Source organism: Tachysurus fulvidraco, chromosome 17 (genome assembly GCF_022655615.1).
Source record: "Tachysurus fulvidraco isolate hzauxx_2018 chromosome 17, HZAU_PFXX_2.0, whole genome shotgun sequence".
NCBI classification, from domain to species: Eukaryota; Metazoa; Chordata; class Actinopteri; order Siluriformes; family Bagridae; genus Tachysurus; species Tachysurus fulvidraco.
In genome coordinates, this window is record NC_062534.1 from 16,301,554 (window position 1) to 16,325,536 (window position 23,983).

Consider the following 23,983-nt stretch of genomic DNA (forward strand, 5'->3'; position numbering starts at 1 on the left):
GACAGAATGGAATGATGCAATCATTTCTTCATGGTGCAATTGTGATATGACTTTTATCACGTTCCTGCATTACTATACTGCTAAATCCTTAATGTGACCTGATTGGCCTCCAGTACCTCAGCCTTAATTATGGATCCATGATTCATTACACACAGAAAGGCAGCTCTGAAACGAACAAACATTACTGCAAAGCCAGGAAACACAAATCATTCTCCAGTGAATATTTGAAAAGGCAGGCCTCATTGACTGGTCCCTCGCCAAAAGCCGCAGAAACCATCGCTTTCCTGAAGTTGTACTCTTTTCATGTAGGTTGGCTTGGAAATAAAAAAAATGTTAAATGATATTCTAGTCATATTACTCAGCCCTTAGTGTTTTTATAGGGAAATAATAAGCACTGAATTGTTTGCGATATTACTAAACCTTAAAAAAAAAACAACAACACTTTTCTTAGGCTACAGTATATAAGAACTATAGCCTAATTTTCAGCTTCCAAAACTCATTGTGGATGGATCTTTTTCTAAACCCATTTAGTCCTCGATCTTCTATTAGAATCTTAACAACCTTGTATTATTTTTTTTATTATGTTATTGGATAAGAAGCCTTAGGGTTTAGAAATGTGAAGGAGCAATATATCAGATGTCAGCTATGACACAGTACTCAAGAAAGCTACACCCATACTATTTATTACAGTAGACAGTGCAGAACATAAATTAAACCCCTCACATCACTTCTAATATTATCTCCCTCGCTCTCTCTCTCTCATTCCCAATCATCAAAAAATAACTAATCACTAATCACTGTCAACATCACTAATCCCAACAATCATTAATCATCATTGTTCCCCACAACCACATTGTTATCCACAATTAGCATTGCTTCCCAGTGACCAATCACTGATCACCATTGTTCCTAACAACCAATCACTAATTAGACATTTCCCAAGGACTGGTCACTGATCACTTCTTTTCCTCAACGACCAATCACCAATCTCCACTGGTTCCCACACCTTATCATCATTATTCCCAACAGCAAATCACTAATCCCAGCCGTTCTAAAAAAATAATCACTAATCACTATTCTTCTCAACAATCGCAAATCATTACTGTACCCAATAATCAATAAGTAATCACTATTGCTTTCTGCACACTTTCATGTTGTTTTAAACACTCCTGTTGGCTATATTCACCAAGCCAGTTATTTTATTTGTAACCACTTCCTTCTTGTCTCTATATTCTCAATACCACTAATTCTTTTAATCTGTATCTATGGGGCTTTTTACACCTGGTCACTTCATGAGTTTTCTGTGCTCCGATAGCTATCCGATCGTAAAAAGACCAGGTGTAAATTCCCTCCGAAACGTTTTCGAGACGGATATAAATCCGATCGTTCAAACCCCTACAGGAGGTGGTCTGGGACGCATTTCAGATGAAACTGGACAGGTGTAAATGAATGTGGTTGTTCAAGCCACATATGTCAGCGATATACTCTTCCCAAACAGAAGTATGTCACTCGCAAGTGATCTTTCACCCAGGTGTCTCGTTTGGTCTTAAAATGCAGCGAAAATGCAGCAAACAGTAAATGCCGTTTTTTGTAGCATAACCGTCGTAACAAGTTTTTTCGTCTTCTTTTTGATTGCATTCTGAAAACCGCATACACCAAAGCGTGTTCCATGCCATTACCCCGGAAATGAGGTAAAATATATTTGCATTTTGGGCGGGAGTAGAAAGATCGGATTGATATACGATTCGCCAAGACGCATTTATGTGGCCTAATGTAAATGGAACAGTTTTAACAAATCAGATAGCTATCGGATCAGAGAAAACACATGAAGTGACCAGGTGTAAAAAGGCCCTATGACAGAAATGCTGGCATACAGTAAACACATAAATAGATGCACTGACTATTTTAAACATTTAATAGTTGACACTACCATTCTTTCTATTAGAAATGCTATATTTTATGTAAAATATAATAATAATAATAATAATAATAATAATAATAATAATAATAATAATCTGATTAAACTCAGTCTCCATCTAGTCTATTCTTTTTTTTTTTAGTTTTCAGTGTCATCTGTTTTGAGATGCAAATGAACACAAGATTCAATAAATATGCAAATTCATCCAGCAGCGTCACGTGGCGTCTTGTAGACTTGTGCATGTTTATCTACTTTCCCCTGAAAAGAGTTGAAAACATCTCTCGAAAAGAAGACAAGAATTTGGGCAGAAGACACAACGGTGAAGACTGACGCGTTCATCAGCGCTTTATAGCTCGCACTGAAGGTCTGCTGTTTATTCGGTTGTTGCTGAGTGTAATGTTGTGTTGTGTTGTACAGCTTAAATCAACAACAAATACTTATAGTAGATACAGTAGATGAAGCCCAGGTACAAGTATAGCGCTTATTCACACACACACACACACACACACACACACACACACACACACACACACACACACACACACACACACACACACACACACAAGGTGACGTAGAAGCACCAATGTTTGTTATCATGTTCGTGTACTGTATGAACGTCTCCTACCTTCTTCACACCGCCCTTTGAAGTGCACTTGTGTCCTGTCTGTACAGTAACAGTAACGTTACTCTGCCGCTCCGACGCTCAGAACTTTACTGAAAACGCTTTTCTTGACTTCAGCAGGGAGCTCTAGCTCATTTTCCCTTAACCGTCGCTCTAAAAAAAATACACTGAAAATAAGCTCAGAATGAGCCCGTGCCTGATCCGCCCCCTCACGGAGGAGCTTTCAAGTCACCTCGACGCGGTTGACGTTATTCCCCAGTCGACAAACTCCCACACTCTGAGCTCCCTGCGGGCACGTGACCCACCGGCGGGAATAAAGCTACGCGCGCCCCGCTATCTCTCTCTGTCTCGCGCGCGACTTTAGAAATGACTGCGCTGTGGCGCAGCTGTGGATCAGTTAGACTGTTAACACTGTTACACTCTTATACTGTTATACTGTTATACACTTACACTGTTATACTGTTATACACTTACACTGTTATACTGTTATACTGTTATACTGTTATACACTTACACTGTTATACTGTTATACACTTACACTGTTATACACTTACACTGTTATACTGTTATACACTTACACTGTTATACTGTTATACACTTACACTGTTATACACTTACACTGTTATACTGTTATACTGTTATACTGTTATACACTTACACTGTTATACACTTACACTGTTATACTGTTATACTGTTATACTGTTATACACTTACACTGTTATACACTTACACTGTTACACTGTTATACACTTACACTGTTATACTGTTATACTGTTATACACTTACACTGTTACACTCTTATACTGTTATACTGTTATACACTTACACTGTTATACTGTTATACACTTACACTGTTATACTGTTATACACTTACACTGTTATACTGTTATACACTTACACTGTTATACTGTTATACACTTACACTGTTATACTGTTATACTGTTATACACTTACACTGTTACACTCTTACACTGTTATACTGTTATACACTTACACTGTTATACTGTTATACACTTACACTGTTATACACTTACACTGTTATACTGTTATACTGTTATACTGTTATACACTTACACTGTTATACACTTACACTGTTATACTGTTATACACTTACACTGTTATACTGTTATACACTTACACTGTTATACACTTACACTGTTATACTGTTATACTGTTATACACTTACACTGTTATACTGTTATACTTTTATACACTTACACTGTTATACACTTATACACTTACACTGTTATACTGTTATACACTTACACTGTTATACACTTACACTGTTATACTGTTATACTGTTATACACTTACACTGTTATACACTTACACTGTTATACTGTTATACTGTTATACACTTACACTGTTATACTGTTATACTTTTATACACTTACACTGTTATACACTTATACACTTACACTGTTATACTGTTATACACTTACACTGTTATACACTTACACTGTCTCGCGCGCGACTTTAGAAATGACTGCGCTGTGGCGCAGCTGTGGATCAGTTAGACTGTTAACACTGTTACACTCTTATACTGTTATACTGTTATACACTTACACTGTTATACTGTTATACTGTTATACTGTTATACACTTACACTGTTATACTGTTATACACTTACACTGTTATACACTTACACTGTTATACTGTTATACTGTTATACTGTTATACACTTACACTGTTGTACTGTTATACTGTTATACACTTACACTGTTATACACTTACACTGTTATACTGTTATACTGTTATACACTTACACTGTTATACTGTTATACTTTTATACACTTACACTGTTATACACTTATACACTTACACTGTTATACTGGTATACACTTACACTGTTATACACTTACACTGTTATACTGTTATACTGTTATACACTTACACTGTTATACACTTACACTGTTATACTGTTATACTGTTATACACTTACACTGTTATACACTTACACTGTTATACTGTTATACTGTTATACACTTACACTGTTATACACTTACACTGTTATACTGTTATACTGTTATACTGTTATACACTTACACTGTTATACTGTTATACTGTTATACACTTACACTGTTATACTGTTATACTGGTATACACTTACACTGTTATACACTTACACTGTTATACTGTTATACTGTTATACACTTACACTGTTATACACTTACACTGTTATACTGTTATACTGGTATACACTTACACTGTTATACTGTTATACTGTTATACACTTACACTGTTATACTGTAATACTGGTATACACTTACACTGTTATACTGTTATACACTTACACTGTTATACTGTTATACACTTACACTGTTATACTCCTGCACTGTTATACTGTTATAATGTTATATACTTACACTGTTATACACATACACTGTTATAATGTTATATACTTACACTGTTATACACATACACTGTTATACTGTTTTACACTAACACTGTTATATTGGTATACACTGTTATAGTGCTATACAATACATTTACACTGTTACACATTACATTTACACTGTTATTCATTACAGATCCACTGTTATAATGCTATACACTTTCACTGTTATACATTACAGTTACACTGTTATACTGTTATACAGTTACTCCATCACACTGATATACTGTTATACAATTACGCCGTCACACTGTTATATAGTTACACAGTTACAATGCTATACACTTGCACTGTTATACATTACAGTTACACTGTTATACTGTTATACATTTTCTCAATCTCACTGTTATACTGTTATACAATTACTCCGTCACACTGTTATATAGTTACACAATTACAATGGTATACATTACAGTTGCACTGTTATACGGTTATGCAGTTATACCATTATAAATTATAACACTACAGTTTTAGTGTTAGACCATTACACTGTTACATACACCATTACACAGTAATACCGTTACACTGTTATACAGTTACAGTGTTTAACATTTACACTGTTATACTGTGAGACACTTTTAGTGTTACACCATTAAACTGTCACAATGTTACACAGTTATAAAGTAATACTGTTCTACTCATAATTATTCAGTTACACCATTATGCTTTTATGTGCTAACACTGTTATACAGTTACAAAGTAACACTGGTATACATTTATATATTTAGACTGCTTCAGTACCTGTTGCCATAGAGTTACATAACTATACTCTTATATAGTTATACCATTGCACAGTTAAACGGTTGTGCTGTTAAACATTATTTACTTATCAGTAATTGTATTAATTAGTGAAAAATATGTGTTGTTAGATATCTTTTCAATTTCAAACTGTTGTTAAAAGAAAATGCTTATGTCATGTATTGTCTCTTTGTGGATTCATAGTGGCATGAAGGGATACTGTGTTGGGCCGCCAAACAAATGGTGGATGAAAACAAAGAAAGAAAGCGAAGAAAGGCTTACGATAAGGCAAGAGGCAGGACTTTCCAACTTTTCAACTTTCCAGCGCTGGAGAGAACTGAACGTCTTCCTTGTGAAACGGAGATTAACCTTTCACGGTACAACACACAGTACTACAAAATCACATTTGTATTACCATAGTATTACTCATTGAGTTAATTTATTGGTAAAAATATCCTCTCGGTCAGCTGCCCCAACAGGTTCTGCCAGGGGTTCTAGGCCTTTTTTAGGGTGGCTTCAGCCCCCCTGTGTGTGATCTCAGCCACCCTAAAACTAAAAGTATAATTTTTACTTTCATAAATAAACAATAAAAATTACGTTAAATGCAGGACAAAAATAAAGAAAATTATTTATAAGTTTAATCCAAGAGCGATTTTTTTACTTTGCTTTTACGCACGTGCGTTGTAGTCTTTCAAAAGTGTATCATCAGCTGTCTGCTGTATTTGAATGGAGAAGCTCAGGAACGCACAGCGTAAAATTTTGGTGTCCACTTTTGCCATTTTAAATAATACCATAACTTTTGACTATGTAGTCATATAATATATAATATAAAACTCTTCTTGTTTTAAATTCTCACTGAGGGCTAAGCCCTCCTAAAGATGAAATCCTAGAACTGCCCCTGGGTTCTGCCATAATATAGTACTTGTCTGGGTTATACTTGTGTTATACTTGTCTGGTTTATGTGTGGGGCGGAGCTATCAAAACAATGGTGGGACCCATTTGGCTTAGGGGCGCGTTTGTTTTGGTGATTTCAAATGTCAAGATTGGCTTTGAAACAACGGAGACCCCACCTTTAACATACTAATTATCCAATGCTTTTTTAAAACTTTGTTAGAAATATGAAGTTTCTTAATTTGGATGCAACAGTGAGTTACATTCTAAATTTCTGTGGATTATTACAGTTACAGCAATGCATTTCTTAAATTATTTGCCCTAATAGTCTGCAGAAATACCAGGAGTGAGAGCAACATTCCTGGAGCATGACACTGGGCCCTTTCCATCACAAACAGCTTTTAAAGTGGAAAATTTCGCCTTGGAAGATTCATGAAGCATGCACTAGGAAATGTACTCACTATTTCTTATTATATAACTAGTGAGAGAGAAGAAATTTTATACAAGTTTGTATATAGCACAAAAATTAGAAACTATGTGGAATAAACAACTTGTGCAATCATTTGTGCCCTTGGAATGCCACAAGGCAGGCATGAAAAAGCCTTTCAAGCCAAATTCGTTCCGGAGTGTAAAGTGCATCACTCGCTGACACAGCACCGTTTGTTTGGGAAACTTTTGTGCAGCTGAGGGTGTTTAACTTCTCACTCAATAAATTCTAAAGACAGTACAGAGCGCATGCAAATTGGCCACAGTAATTACTGCAGGCAGTAGTTGTAAGCCTAAGAGAGAGGAACTTCACACTCTGTACTGTGTATTAAAGGTAAGACCCTTCAAGATCTGTCCCTACTGACTAAAGCAAACATGATATTTAATCTAAACTACAGCTTTCAGCATTACATGTATCACCATAAAGGCTCAACCACTAACTTAATTCCCACATACAGTAATCTGATCACAGGCTTGAAACAGTGCAGTGTAAACTGATGGGCTGCAAAAAATAGAGAAAGGATTATGTCTAAGCTACATTAAACAAATAAAACATACAGAGTTTTACAGTTTACACAGTATATCCCTTGAGGGATTTTTGTTCTCATTGCAGTCACTGGAGACTCTTAAGGCTGGAGTCAGGAGGAGTGGGTGCATTTTCTTAGAGGTGCATTTGTTTTTTTTTGCTATCTCCAATTTGCGCCAGTTCACGATATACATATAATTAAATGCGTCATGCCTTGTCTGCTTTTCTATTGAGCAAGCAAACCTATAAACATCAGTACCAATCTCACCCTGGCAGTCCACAAGTGTACACACAGAAGGTTGGAAGACAGTAAATACATGTACTGTATACAGTAACAAATGCATATGAGTCAGTTACAGCTGAAACCCCCAGGAAATAGAGATTAGCTAACTGTGAGCTGTGAAAACAATAAAATGGAACAAATGGCCTAGACTGTTCCTTTTCTAAGCTGCAAACTGAAGGAAAATGCAGGGGTTGGACATTATAGATGGCAGGAATTTCTCTCAGATTACTTGTGCAGAATGCTGAATAGGTAGCCCTAATGCCTGGAAAAACAAACCACAAAACCTCATCCTTTTCCGGCTCCAATATCTGTACATTACGAAAGCAAAACCACAATACAGAGCAGCACCACTTTACTCTTTATATAAGTAGTAATGTTTTGTGTCTGTACTGGTCTGTAATTGGTAGTGCTTGCTTTAGAGCACCAGCACTTTTTTCAGATAATCCATCAGCAACATTTTCCATGATGCTAATTACTGTAGATCTCAGCTGTTGCTAGAAGAGCATGGGAAGTCTATAATTCATGTATCAATAAGTCTATCATGTTTGGAGTTAATTCAGGGATAGTGGAACCAACAGGTTTTCAGTTAGAATCATATTTTTCAGTTATTTATGTAATTGCTAAGCCTGTGTTCAGAATTTGCATTGCCTTTTCAAAGAAAAGTGACATGAATCTTATCCAAGTTCAGTAAAGTCTTAGGTTTAGAGCGCTGTAAGCCTGTGGTCATGGCTTCTATTCAAATTCTGCCAGCCATATCAAAAGCTTTTAAGTCAAGTCAAGAAGCTTTTATTGTCATTTCAACCATATATAGCTTTTGCTGTACACAGTGAAATCAAACAACGTTTCTCCAGGACCCTGGTGCTACAAAAAACATCACAGAGCTAAGGACATAAGTGAGTTAATCCCAGCCACAAAAAGTGCATCTGCGCAACCTGGTGCAAACAGTGCAAGACAAAAAGACAGTGCAGGACCAAAGACAGTGCAAACAAACAATACAAGACATTAAACAAAAGACACAAAGCAGCACCGACCAGTGTAAATACTGTAGGTTCTATATGGCATGTGCAGAAGTACGAGAAAGTACCAAAGTCATTCAACTTTTTATTTGAAACCTTATTTTAACCTTAGGAAGTTCTTACCAAAGTCCCTCTAATTTTCCTCTAATTGGGTTGGGAAATTGCATATTTGGACTATAGTTTGAATAAAAGCAATAACCTCAGTGCATTTCAAGCAAATGTATATTCAATGTAACTAGAGTGGCCAAGGATAAGACTACATCTGAAAAACGACATCAATTTACATAGCGATTAGGTTATATTGAATCATTAAAGGTTTATAAATAGTTCATTGGCTATGGGCAGATCCAGTAAAGTCTGTAAAATAATTGATGAAGTGCCCCACAAAGGGGACATAATGGCTAATTAAGTCCCGATAAGCTCTGTTCTTTATTTATTAAGACACACTTAAAAGCATAGTACTGACTTCACTGGATAGAGAAATGTGATGTGGAATGATTATTGTGTGTACATTCATCAATGTTGATGAGTCTTTTGAATGTTTACTCAGGTATCAATATGAAGGATATGAAGGAGGTCACTTACTGTGTAAGCTGAAGTGTTCATTTTTCTGGTCCATCTGTTAGAAGATTTACAGAGGGAATATCAAATGAGTTGAAGAATGCCAGCAGCTTTCATCCTTCTTCCATATTTAATATAGGACTTCACAACATGCTGATCTCTCATCCTTTCTTATAATCACCTCAGCAAAGAAAACAGGTGTCTGGACACCTTTCAGGAAAAACTCCAACCCGTTATGAGAATTGCACAATAACTTGAAGATGGAATTTGTATTTAGCTCAGCGATAAGAGAAGGAAATAAAAGGTATACTTTAACATAAGGTCTAGACTGCTGGAAATCTAAACTTCCAAATAATGAAAGGAACACAAGGGCATTTTATGAAGAAAATGCTTTCAAAGATGCAATTGAAACCGTTTTTTACTTGTACCACTTCTGCGCCAAGAAAAGTGGAACATTGGTAAAATGAGAAAAGATCGAATGCGAGACTTCACACACTACATTCATATGAAATTCCAGTGGTATTTTTACGTATGTATTGATTTATATTTTCTAGACATACCACCTTGACTTACTCTTAAAAATAAGAATAACCCTGTCCTTTCATAGCATTACACAACAGAGTGTTTGGAGACAGGATTATTATTTTATGACTTTTACACAAGAGACTTTTGAGACACGAAAGACCTAGACAGCAAGGTCAGACCATACAATGACTTCTAATTATGTACTAAACTGCCTTTTGAGCAAACGCAAGATTTAAAATAAGCATTTTCACATAGCAGTATTTAAAAATCCCAGATGGAGCAGCTAATCTAATAGCTAGCCAGTTTAATTAGTGTGACATTGTGACTAATGTGTCATTGGGATTAATTCAAAGGGTCATGCCAGTTTTACCATGGGAATGTTTTTGGAGGAATCATACTCTTGCTTTTCCAATCAAATTGAGCCCTGCTTATAAGATGAGATAATGTATTAATAGTCTAATAGGATTATTGAGTTTGTCTAATGTTAGGACCAGGATAGTGGGTACATAATTGTGGCTAAAATGCTATTTTTAGTCAAGGTCGAATATAAATCTGCTGAAGTTTCCCAGAATGTGTTAAGAAGACATGTTAAGCTAGACACATCTGGTAGATACACAGGAACTAATAAACAGACTGCATTAGTCTCTTGGTAATAATAAATACTAAGGAAACACATCCTCTTTACTTTGGCCTTGAGTCTAAATGCTGACTTTCGAGTCTAAATGCTGACTTTTGAGTCTAGATGCTGACTCTCGAGTCTACATGCTGCTTTTTGTGAGTGTCTGAAAAACTTGTTTAGTTTTATGTGGTACACTCTTCCTCCTGTGAAGTCATTTTAAAAAGGCACTGGTTTCATTTCTGGAACACTGGGGATGGGCTGAGAAGATATCCTAAATTGGATGCTGGTTTATCTTTGGGCTTTTATACAGTACACTCATTCACACCCGGGGTAATTTAGGGTAGCCAGTCCACCTACATGTTTTTGGGGAGGTGGGAAGGAAACAGAGAGCTAAAAAGAAGCCTACAGTACACTGACATAGGTAGAGCATGAGACACTCTGGACAGACCCTGTAGCTTTGTAACCCAAAGATATGAGGTGGGAATACTGTTTTATGGCATTTCTGTATAAAATAGGAACAGTGATGATCATGCAAATCTAAAGCGTTGCAATGTGTGTCGACTGTCTGGACCTTTTGACATTTGTGCTATTATAAAATTGTCTAATTAATCCTGCTAAATTGCTTCTGAGATAGTATTACACACACACACACACACACACACACACACACACACACACACACACACACACACACACACACACACACACACACACACACACATACACACAGACAGTTTTCTCACTGAAAATATGATAATAATGATGAGCTGTAATAGCTGGAGGGCTGCAGGATTTAAGTTCACTACATCGATATAATGACCTGAAAAAAAAACCCTAGTGTGCGGGAAAAAAGAGTCTTGTAGGGTATCCTGTAGGGGCTGTGATGCACTTATCATGCAAATATGCAATAATAATTACAATACATGCAGACAACTGCTTCCACCCATGGGGAAGAATAAAACTTTGAAAAGTCCAGAAAATATTTCTAGTTATCTACTCAGGTTTGAAATTGAGGTCCTGGAAGCCTAGACATGAAATTGGGCCATATTGTAACCAAGCCTAGCTCCCAAACATAGTGACAAAATCAGATGAAGGTAAAAGTGACAAGCTTGGCATCCACTTTGGACACAGTTAAAGCAGACAGATGGTAAGCGGTCACCTAGCTCATTCACTATGGCTTTTCAAGGTCACTTTCCTAGTGCAAATCCCTCTGATCTCAAAAACTCAAACAAAAATGATCAGCACTTGCTTTTTTTGGCTTTTCTTGGCAAAAGTACCTGTTTCATGTCACAGAAAAAGTTTATATAAAAATAAATCGACGTTGTATGTGAAAAATTGTAGAAATTGATGAAATGAAAATAAAGAATCTGGTGAAAAACTGAAATAGTTTAGCAAATGAAAAGAAAAACAATAAAGCAAAATTTGTAAAGGATAAAACCTTGAGCTATGGTGGCCCTTAACCCAAAGCCCTTAACCCACTCTGTTCCATGGTGCTGTATCATGGCTGACCCCATGCTCTGACTTCCAAAAGTTAGGAATTGCTAAGAATATAGTATTTCACTGAGCTGTAATGTATGAGTGAAAAATTAAAGGCTTCTATTCTAAAATACATTTCCTTCTAAAATAAACCATGAATGAACCCTTATCTATTATTGTGCTATAAATGGTAATATTTTTAACTTTTATAATTTTAAGATTTTATGCTTTGTTTGGTAGCGATGATTTACAACACTTTAGAATTGCACAATAAAATTAGAAACAAGATAATATATATATATATATATATATATATATATATATATATATATATATATATATATATATATATATATATATATAGGGCTCTATATTGAATAGAATATATATTTTTTATGTTTTCGTCTAAACGTTTTCATCGTCAACAAACCATGTTTTGAGTTTGCTAATAAGACTTATAATGTGTAAACAGATCTTTTGTCTATCTTTTGTGAAACCTAATGTCTCTACCCATGTAGCTACTGTACACTGGTTTGATGAACTGCCTTTAGCTATAATCTCCATAAATGCATGTAGGTGTTTTCCAAACAGAGGTTTGCTACAAAAAATTTGCTAATTCATTTTTAGAAACCCAGAGTCATTATTTCCCATGGTTCAACCCATTAGACTCCTTTCTTTGATCCAGATCTGGACAGTGGTTTTCCAACATGCACTGGACTAGAAAAATACCTACAAAACAATGTCATGCATATTTGAGAACTGTGAAAAAATATAACATTCAAATCACAGATACAATATCAACCATAACCAAACATGCTGTGATGCTTCATCATAGTCAAGCACCATATGGTTTGTACTAATTATCAATGAAGATTTCAGTCGAAATGATCTTACAATTACGTCAAAACTTTCAAGAGCTTGCAACTGATATCCTCCACCAGTTTAATTGGAGTGCATTATAATTAGTCAGAAAGAATCATGTCTTCTACATTTCAGCAGTAGAAATTCTAACGAATATTCGGTGTCACCAAACTGAATGATGAAATTCAGATAGAATCAGAGCTGATTTGCAGGTTTTGTTTGTTCCTTCAGAGGTTCGGTGTTTGGAAGCTCAACTTAATTTCAGTGTGAATCATCACTGCTCCATCACTGTGTATATTCGTCCCACTTAGAAAACAAAAGCTGATGTAGAAAAATGATTTGCTGAGGTTGAGGAAAACATGAGAAACAATGCAGCCTTCCTTCCTGATAGAACTCCTGTGAAATAATGATAGCCCAATGGTAACGTTCCCAGAGGCTGCTGAAGCTCCGATGATGAAGGATAAATCTCTTAGATGTAGTGTGCTAGTCTGAAAAGGAAATGGTTGGTTGACTGCCTTCTGTAGTTTGAAATGAGGGGCAATTATGCGATATCTTTTCTCTGGTGTGTGAGATGCAGCTTCAAGGGAGAGCATCTGTCAAGGAAACAAAAGATAAAGAAAAAACTAGAAGATAATGATGAAAATATATCACAAGAAAGTTTTGGGATTTAAGCATCAAGTGGGTGTGATTTAGCTAAGATCAGACAAATCTAACCGGAGTATAATGAAGGTTTTCTGGTCATGAGTGTAGCCTGGGTAAATTCCTCATACAGTACACTGACATACAGTATATACGATGAAGTAAACTCAACTTATGATGAGTAACGAAAGCTAAATGTGATAAAATTTCAGAAAAAATTTTAACATAGTAAAAGTACAAAAGCCTTTTTTTTTCCCAAAAAACCCCCAAACAAACAAACAAACAAACAAAAGCATTTCTCATGTATCAAAGCAAAATATGTCACATACAGTAGCCATTTAGAGCCTTCAATATTTTTCAGAGAGTAAACAAATCAGCACTATTAATAGCCAGAGAGAAGGAAGCAGCCTGCCAAATATAATCAATTGTTGTCTGCCGTCATTTCCCACAAACACCCGAGGCAGTAGGGAAAAAGAAGGCTGTGAGAAGAAACAAACTAAAAGACTCTTTGTTGTGGTGATCTGAGAATTAGGGAAGCATTTACAACTTTTAGAAGTATTGTGAGTACTTAGGTATATGAATAGTGGTCTAACCCCTTACTACAGTCTGCTTTTATCATGGTTGGCTAATCCTAGCCAAAGGTCCCCTCAGGCAAATCATAGCACCAACCAAAATAGAGCTTCTCTCACCTCCAGCACCATCTACACTTTATACGTGCTGGCATGCACATGAACAAGTGCCTCTGAGCAAGGGCAACACAGCCTTCATGGATTTGTGTGGATTTTAAGGCTTGCTATTTCAGAGGGAAAAGGTAATTCTGTGAAAGCACTTGCTCTCACAGCAGAAGGAGATAAATGGACCTCCTCACTATATTCTGAACTGATCCCCAGGGAGCAGTCTGAAATATCTCATCAAGCAGAGCAAGGAATAAGATAGACAGTGTTTGTGTTGAAAACTGACATGACCCAAGGTTTCCAGAGAACTGCTACTGTGAGAGCTGTGTGAGATGAAATAAGGATGTAGTTTGCCTGTAGTCAGGTTAAAAGCAAAGCTACAGAACAAATGCCCCTAAAACCACAGCAGATGTTCAGACCCCCCAGTCTCTGAGCTCCAATCTTCCTGTTCCTTCAGATAGACCTGTCTAAGGGAAAGGCAAGAAAAACACAAGAGGGATGTGTTGATGCAGTGAGCAGGAAACAGATATTTTCAGTCGGTATATGTTTTGAAAGTGGGAGGCAAGATCAGGTAAGGGCTGAATAAATATTACCTTATTACTGAAGTACCTCTTCCTAGTCATTTAAATCCCAGTCAAATAGAAATATATACACATATATTACCTATATGTGTGCTTTCACTACTAATCACTTTTAATTCTTACTTAACAGCACTCCTCAAGTCTTTACAAGGATTATAAACAGGTTTTCTTGATGTATAATTATGCTGAAGCTATACAAGGTTAACATATGTATAAATCTAGCATAGTTCACTAGTTTTAGATGAAAACATCTTACCAATTTAATAATAAAAAAAAATGATTCCAAGATAAATATTCCTTTAAAAATCCTTAAAGTAGGCTTATGTAAGAAAGACCTGGATCTGATTCATTTCATTTGAAGACGTTTTACTTTCCACTGTGGTTTCGCTTGTTTCAAAATGTTAAAACCAACAATGACCTAAAAATACTCACCAAATGAAACCCTCAGTCTTTCTTATAAAATCATCTATGCCTCAAAAGACAAATATTTGAATTCCTAAATAATTTCTGTCTCAGACACTCACTCAGACATAAGAGATATGAGCAAATGCATTTATGAAATTGACTTAAAACTTAAGGTCAGGGAAAAGCTGACTAAATGTTCACTTATTAAACAGTATATGGAACAGAAATAGTGAGTATTAATTAATCTGACTTCTTATCTAGTGGCATGTAAACACTCTTCACTTCAAAGAAGAATATTTCAGACATTTCAGCCACCTGGGGGAAAATCATTAGAAAGACAGCTCACTAACATTCCAGGAAAAGAAAGCGAGAGAGCTGAAACAGATGGTTCTTGGCTAAGAGACTGATTTACACACCAGACCTGAGATAATGCGCACTTTTCAAGAGGTTGGCCACTAAGGAGATGAAAGGGAACCTTTGACCTACAGTAAGAAGCACATTTGTTTACTGTCAGCCAACATGAAGGTTTGGCTCACACCCAGTGTGTTTAACAACGATCAAATATTCACATACTAAAAACTGAGGGCAAATACACCAGAGTAGTTCAGAAACAGTGTGTCAGTTCTAATTTACATTCCAGCCATACATAATCATCAGGTGTAATAATGATGTCACTGGGTATGAAGGAGGGCAGGATCCCTATGGCCCCCTTGTAAGCAAAGGATGTTCCAGTTTGTTTGGGCATCTGCTTGTACATGTAGACACAGTCAGAGCTTATCACTGATGGAAAACACAGTTCAATGATAGGCTGCATGCAAGTTATGACTGTATAAAAAATTATAAAAGACTAGTTGAATATTCAGGAATAAAATTGTCTTCAAACATGTCGTACTGGTCAAAACTGTCTGCTTAGGGCAGCACTTTGGCACCATTAGACATTATCATTGTTGACATTTTAAAATAAAAAGATTATCACCCTCACTCACACATACTGTACGTGCCTGGAATACACATAAAGTATTGGCTCTGATACCCACCTTTCCTGTCTTTAAACTCTCTCTAGAATGTCAGTTATGGTAATGACGGAGCCGACCCTCAGCAGGGAGCCACAAAGGTCAGTCTAACAGCAGTCGCATGGTGGCTCTGGGTAAAGCAAACTGAGAAAGAGTTACAGTACTTATCGAAGCACACAGGAGTCTTTGACACATTCAGTACTAGCTCAACACTCCTGAGAGTGTTCTATGGTTGTCCAGCACCAATTATCCGCTTGGGTCGTGGGCTGTCTCGTGTGTCTGTGAGGCATCAAATAAAGTTACAAAGCATGTGCATGTTAGAAGCTCGCTCCTTGACAAAAAGGTTGTAGTCAAGGAGCTACCCAGCACAAACTCCAATGCTAAGAGTTTTTGAGCCTCTCCTGTACCTGAAATCTCAAGAAGCTCCAAGTGAAACTGTCATTTTTTCCCACTGTATTCTTTTAGCAAAAAGTTAAGACCAACATAGACTTACAGTACTTAATAAACTAAACCCTCAGTCTGTCTTTTTATAATAACCAGCCATCAAAAAGCAAATAGTCATTGGTTAGCTTTGCCTTTAAAATGTTCTATCTCATTTTGTTTCCTTTCAGGGAAGCACTTTAGGTCATTGCATCATGAAAACAGCAAGCTCCAGGTGGTCCAGCGACAGGATCACACGCTCTCGTTGTCATGGCCCAGAGTTGATTCCCAGGCAGGGAGCTAACCCAGCTACTGAAGAGTTAATTGTGCCAGGACAGGCATGTGCCAAATCTAATATGCGGACCACGTGATCTGCTGTGGTGACCCTGCACAGGGAGCAGCCAGAAGAAGAAGACATCATGAAAACAGCATTAACAGTGGGACTGAAATCCCTTTCCAAAATAAACTGTACACCTTTTCACATAAACTATACATTATTTTTCTGAAGTGAAACGAGCAGCAACGTTACCCTAAACCTCATGATATAATGTTTATATAATGGTTTGGGTTTTATTTGAATAAAAAAGAAAACGTTTCACTATGTATAACTCGAATTAAACATATAAACTAAAATGATAAGAAACTGCTAATTGCATAAATACAAATTAGAAAAGAATATTAAAGGAAAATATGATGAAAATAATTCATGTGGCCTTTCAGTTCAGACCACAGCATTGCAAAACTTTTTTTTCAACCAGTTTTACCATCTTTCAAATGTGTTAACCAAACATAAATCTATTACTACAAAACAGAGTAGCTTGTTATTGACCGCTTGCCTTTGTCACTGCTAAAAGCGTATGGACGTAAGGTTACATTTTTAATCAGAAATACTGGTGTATGTGAACAACAGGAAACTGAGTCATACTGCAAATACATAGATACTGTTGTCAGGATAAACATTTAAGAGTGGAAGAGCAATACACAACCAAAATATGACATATCACATCAATGATTCATTCATTCCATTTTCTTTTGACTAATAGTACCAAGTAGCCTAGAGTCACTTTGGGACCCTACTGTTTTGCTTATGCAACCAGTTTCTGTCATGTTATTTGTAAACGTCAACTGTCGTAGCACTTTGTGTCAAAATTTATTCATCTTTATGTAAACAGAAAACTGGTGTTTGTTTATATGGCCGTCACAGTGGCACTTTTGTTTGCCTCTGAGAGAATAGCAATAGACAGAACTGTGCTATAAAATACAGTGTGATGGGAAGAATGCAATGCATAATTCCTGCTATGAATAATACAAATAGCTCTGAGCCTGGGAAATGATGAGTGAAAAATATGACCTCATTGAATTGCAACCTGATCTGGATGATTTTCTGTGAGATCCATTACAGAGATCCTTCAGAGATTTTCAGTAGGTGCTTTATCCTGGTCCGGGAAATTGGAAATTTCCATTTGGAAATATATAGAAAATTGAATCACTCAGGGAAGTGCACACACACACACACACACACACACACACACACACACACACACACACACACACACACACACACACACACACACACACATTTTTCATAGATATCATGGTATTATGGGGTTTTCCCTAACAGTAATGGAATAAATCCACATGGCTGAATATATGCCTCGTATGTAGGTACATACACTACTACAATATTTACTTATAAATACCTACTTCTAACTTTTACTTTGGAAAGCTTACAGGATTATTCCTGTGTTCATGTAGATTTCCTCTGGGTTCTCAGGTTTTCTCCTTTTACTTTCCATAAACATGCTACTATACTATACTATACTATACTATACTATACTATACTATACTATACTATACTATACTATACTATACTATACTATACTACATACTGCTTTACTATACTATACTATACTATACTATACTACATTTTGGTGTAAGCAATTAGGGCCACACTTACAACATGGGAAAAAGTATCTATACTAATAGACTTGAGTGACAGTGCCCTGTAGTCACAGTCACCGTGGTGCTTTAGAAAGTTTTCCAACACACAGCAGTCTTGAGGCTTTTTGAAAACTAGTATACTATACTATACTATACTATACTATACTATACTATACTATACTATACTATACTATACTATACTACATACTACTTTACTATACTATACTATACTATACTATACTATACTACATACTGCTTTACTATACTATACTATACTACATACTGCTTTACTATACTATACTATACTATACTATACTATACTACATACTGCTTTACTATACTATACTATACTATACTATACTATACTATACTATACTATACTATACTATACTATACTACATACTGCTTTACTATACTATACTATACTATACTATACTATACTATACTATACTATACTATACTATACTATACTATACTATACTATACTATACTATACTACATACTGCTTTACTATACTATACTATACTATACTATACTATACTATACTATACTATACTATACTATACTACATACTGCTTTACTATACTATACTATACTATACTATACTATACTAAATACTGCTTTACTATACTATACTATACTACATACTTACTGAGCTATACTATACTATATTTATACTATACTATACTATACTATACTATACTTTACTATACTATACTATACTATACTATACTATACTATACTATACTATACTATACTATACTATACTATACATACTATACTATACTATACTATACTATACTATACTATACTATACTATACTATACTATACTATACTATACTATACTATACTATACTATACTATACTATACTATACTATACTATACTATACTATACTATACTATACTATACTATACTATACTATACTATGACACTATACTATACTATACTATACTATACTATGACACTACACTATACTATACTATACTATACTATACTATACTATACTATACTATACTATACTATACTATACTATACTATGACACTACACTATACTATACTATACTATACTATACCTAGTAACTAATCTATACGTATAACTATACTATTGCTAAAATACTGCTTTACTATAACTATACTATACTATACTATACTATACTATACTATACTATAGCTATACATATACTAAAATACTGCCTTTACTATACGATACTAATACTATAGCTATACTATAACTAAAATACTGCTTTAATATACTATACTATACTAATACTATAATATACATAACTATACTAATACTATAATATACTACATACTGCTTTACTATACTATACTATACTATACTATACTATACTATACTATACTATACTATACTATACTAAATACTGCTTTACTATACTATACTATACACTACTAAATTAGCTACTCTTAATAGCTCTTGGTTATGTGTGTGTGTGTGTGGTGTGTGTGTGTGTGTGTGTGTGTGTGTGTGTGTGTGTGTGTGTGTGTGTGTGTGTGTGTGTGTGTGTGTGTGTGTGTGTGTGTGTGTGTGTGTGTACATGGTGCCATGATTACCATCTGACATCTCACAGTATTTCCTGGAATAGGCTCCAAAATTTCTTAACCATGACAAAGCTCTAACTGAAGATGAATAAATGACTGATGCCATGATGGGATCCTGTGACATTTTAATGGCTTTGAGGAATGTTGATGTGTAAGCTGCTTTATCTCCACAGAATGCAAAATTCTTAATTACGCAGATATGCAACTTGCTTTTAAAGATTCACTTGCTCGATAAAATCTGTTCTATTCTAGATGGCATTATCAAAAACATTTAGAGCAATGCCATAGCCATTAGCTTACATATGTAGGTGGAGAGGCGTCATTCATTTCTCTCCTGTCAGTCAGAGTAACACTAAACTGTTGTGGGAGTTTGCTAGGTCATGTATACTGAAGATGGTATTTGGCTTTCATTCAAGCTTGTTGGCTTTAATTCAAGCTGTGATGTGATGTTCCATGTGCGACAGTTAAAAGATACACTGGGAAAGCTACATGTCAGAGGAAGCATGTGTTAGTCTTCATCCTGCTTGGTTGGTAGCTGTGTGACAGGGAAGCTAGCGAGAGGAAGAGAGAAGAAAATCTTAGAAAATACACACAAAGAGGATTTAATCAATAAATGAAGAAAATAGACATGCTGCAAAAAGTTACATGTGACTGAATAAAAATTTCAAGACTAAACCAAACTGATATTTGATGTATCTAGGTTTCTGGATTGCTGCAAAAGTTTTTATGCTTTTGCGACTCCTCAGCATGACAAGTACATGTCGGTTGTGCTCTAGATTTAGATCAGTCGCTTTTAGATCTGTCACAAGGCGTCACAAGCCCCCAACATCTCCCACTTAAAGTAAACCACCTTAGGCTTCTGAATTGAGCTTAGATTAGACAGAATCATAAATCTGACATCTGACGTCCTTGGCTTTGGTATGACACTGCATGGTTCTCCTCAAGGATTCATGCTGGTGGAACTGAATCAGTCATATCTTCTGTGACCTGGAGGCCACATTTCACATGATTAAGGTGGTGAGGCTGGGAGGTCATAAGACTTCGCCCTCGGCTCAGAATAATGTCAGAAGTCTAGACAGTATCAATAAAGTCTGTTGATCCCGGGCAATACAGAGTCTGGGCATGAGCTGGACTTCATGAGTGGAAAGAGGCAAAGGTATCAAATGGCAAAGGTCTTTTTCTCTGTATCCTGGAGTAAGCACTGTCCTCTCAACATGCTCAGCATATTGATTTTACTTACCCTAGAATACATATCAGTGGCGAATTTGTTTAGGGAAATGTTCACATTAGGTTAGGCAAGGAAATTATTTACTCTTCAGATATTTGCATTCAGGGCTACAGGCACTAGAGAAAAGTAAAAGAAGGATTTAGTAAATGTAAGTTTCAGACTTTTAAATGAAGGTTAATGTAAAGCTTGGTAAACATGACATTACATTTCTTTTCCAGTAAGACAAGCACATTCTATCCAGAATTAATCAGCCTCCAAAATATCTGATGAACCACTAGCTGGCTGAGAAACATCATAGAACACACACTTCAGTGTACAACAGGAATTGATCAGTTTTCCTTGTAAGCAGTCTTCATTTTTGTCAAAAATGCTAGTAAACAAATAAACAAACAATTTTATAAAGGCTGTAAATAATTTTGGAGAGTATATAGAATATTATAAAACAGAAATTAGACTGTGCAAATATTAGATACATTTTATTTTGATGTCATTCAAGCCAGTTGTGCAGCACATATATTTAGTCTGCATCCTATATGGAGATCTTCAAGCTCTTTTTCAGTTAAAAAAAAAAGCTCTGGTTTAGCTGTAACATGTCAGTATTTATTTATAGTCACGTCTGACATATTAAAAAGTAGTTTATATTAAATAGTTGATGACTGACTCAATTATCTAAATCTACCAGCTGTACAGTTGATGGATAGGATAGATGAAGCATGCGCAGTGAGGTACCTTTATGGGCTTATAGTGATCTCTGCTGTCCAGCCTCGGGATTGCTAGTCACAGCAAGATAGATATTGTTTTCTTTACACTCCCAAAGCTACAAAGATTTGAGAGTGGGGATATCTGTATTATATTGCTTGCATTAAATAACAAATGCAAAACAGAAGGAAGTAATTATCCTTTGAAACCCACTGAAAGCTCAAAGAGTGGTGAAAGAAGAAAACAAATACCTAGGATAGAAGTACTGGTATGATTTTATGCAGGTTTTTATTCATCCATTCAGTGGCAGATCTTTGATAGGAGTGCATATATCAAGTCAAGTCAAATTAAGTCAAGAAGCTTTTATAGTCATTTCAACCATATACAGTTGACACAGTACATAGTGAAATAAGACAATGTTCAACGAACAATGCAAACAAACAGTGCAAAACACAATTACAATAAAATTACACAAAAGACAATACACAAAATCAGTGCCGTCCAGAGTACATACTTATTTCAGTTTCACCTAGTTGGTGAAAAATAGGGACTGCAAACAAACATGAATACTTGAATGAATAGATGAATACAAAAATGCTCAGAACGAGCTACTAGACTGTATGCTGGCGACTCTCAACTCCCTATTACTATTATTTATTTATTTTTTATTTTATTAAAACTAAATATATAATTCACTAGATATTGACAACATTATTCGAATGTGATAGCCTCCAAACAATTTTAATTGAAGGTATGTCATGAGACTCTGCTGCATGAATTAACTGTTTTATTTATTCATTATTAAAGCATTCTTTTGGTATTTTTTTAAGGGAAAATGTATTTTGATTGATTGCACCTTAACTCAGTCTAGCCTAAAATGGGTCCCACAATTTTCCCTCTGAATCATAGCTGTGTCCATTTTTGGCTCACATGAACATGAGATACGAGCAGCTAGCCTGAGTCTGAGAGAGGACATATTGAAATCATCCATCACACATAATTTTCTTATAATGGAGGTGTCTGGGTTTAAAGAACAGATCCATAGAATTGTCCAATATCAGTGGCCAGGTAGAACAGGACTCTTCCTTAGAACTAAAGGTTCCGATACAAACCCTAGTTCATCAATCTTTCTTGGATTTATTGAAATTGCAGCATTTATAACTAGATTAAAGTCTGGACTTTGACCTGACCAGTTAAAAACATACATTATCTTCTAAATTATGTTGTTGATTTCATTGTGTCTTGCTGCAGCATCCACAAACACATTGCTGAATGTCTCAATGTCACAAAATCACCTAGACGTTATGGGATAATGTTCATGAGACAGATTTTTCAAACATTGAGGGGACAATCAGCTTTCAACAAAAAGTTTCAGGGTAAGTTCACCTGGTTTGTGTGTGTGTGGTATCTTGTTACAGACTGGTGTCCCATCCATTGTGAATTCTCCAACATTGGGCAAAGTTTCACCTCAGATATGCAACAAGCTTGACTTATGATGTTACTGATGAAAGAATGAATGAATAAGTCTCGGGGTAGTGATCTGTCACCGTAACCTAAATAAAGTAGGATAATTCAACAAAACAATGGCCAATTCAATTAACACTTGCAATGCGGGGAAAAAGGTCTTAAGATGGCTATTCTTGCGAGTATCCTAGAAATATTTGACATTATTATTAAAAACATATTTGTCAGCAGGAATGGTGTACAATTCTTTCTCACAGTTATGTAAGTTTGATTAGTCAGTGGTGAAGGGTTCGAGCTAATGGAGATTTTAAGTTTAAATACTATGTTTTTTTTGGTTTTATTAGTATAGGAAGAAGGTGCTGTTCTATTATTATGACTGAGATTGAAAACATATTAAAACTTGAACAATTAAAGCAGAAATCCTTTCTCAAGCCTTTTC

At 35.6% G+C, this 23,983-nt stretch overlaps 1 protein-coding gene and 1 long non-coding RNA gene across 3 annotated transcripts in view; one reads left to right on the forward strand and one right to left on the reverse strand.

Moving 5' to 3' along the window:
* mid2 (midline 2) overlaps positions 1–2,822 on the reverse strand; it is a 113,865-nt gene extending 111,043 nt beyond the window's left edge. For both annotated transcript variants that reach the window (XM_027136208.2, XM_027136207.2), the window contains exon 1: positions 2,544–2,822. The gene's annotated coding sequence lies outside the window, so the exon portion shown is untranslated. The remainder of the gene's footprint in view (positions 1–2,543) is intronic.
* On the forward strand, positions 2,128–17,581 carry LOC113636203. Its single transcript, XR_003438988.2, has 3 exons — positions 2,128–2,282; positions 5,878–6,050; positions 16,841–17,581. It is a non-coding gene; the product is annotated as an uncharacterized LOC113636203 (long non-coding RNA).
* Positions 17,582–23,983: the final 6,402 nt, after the last annotated feature.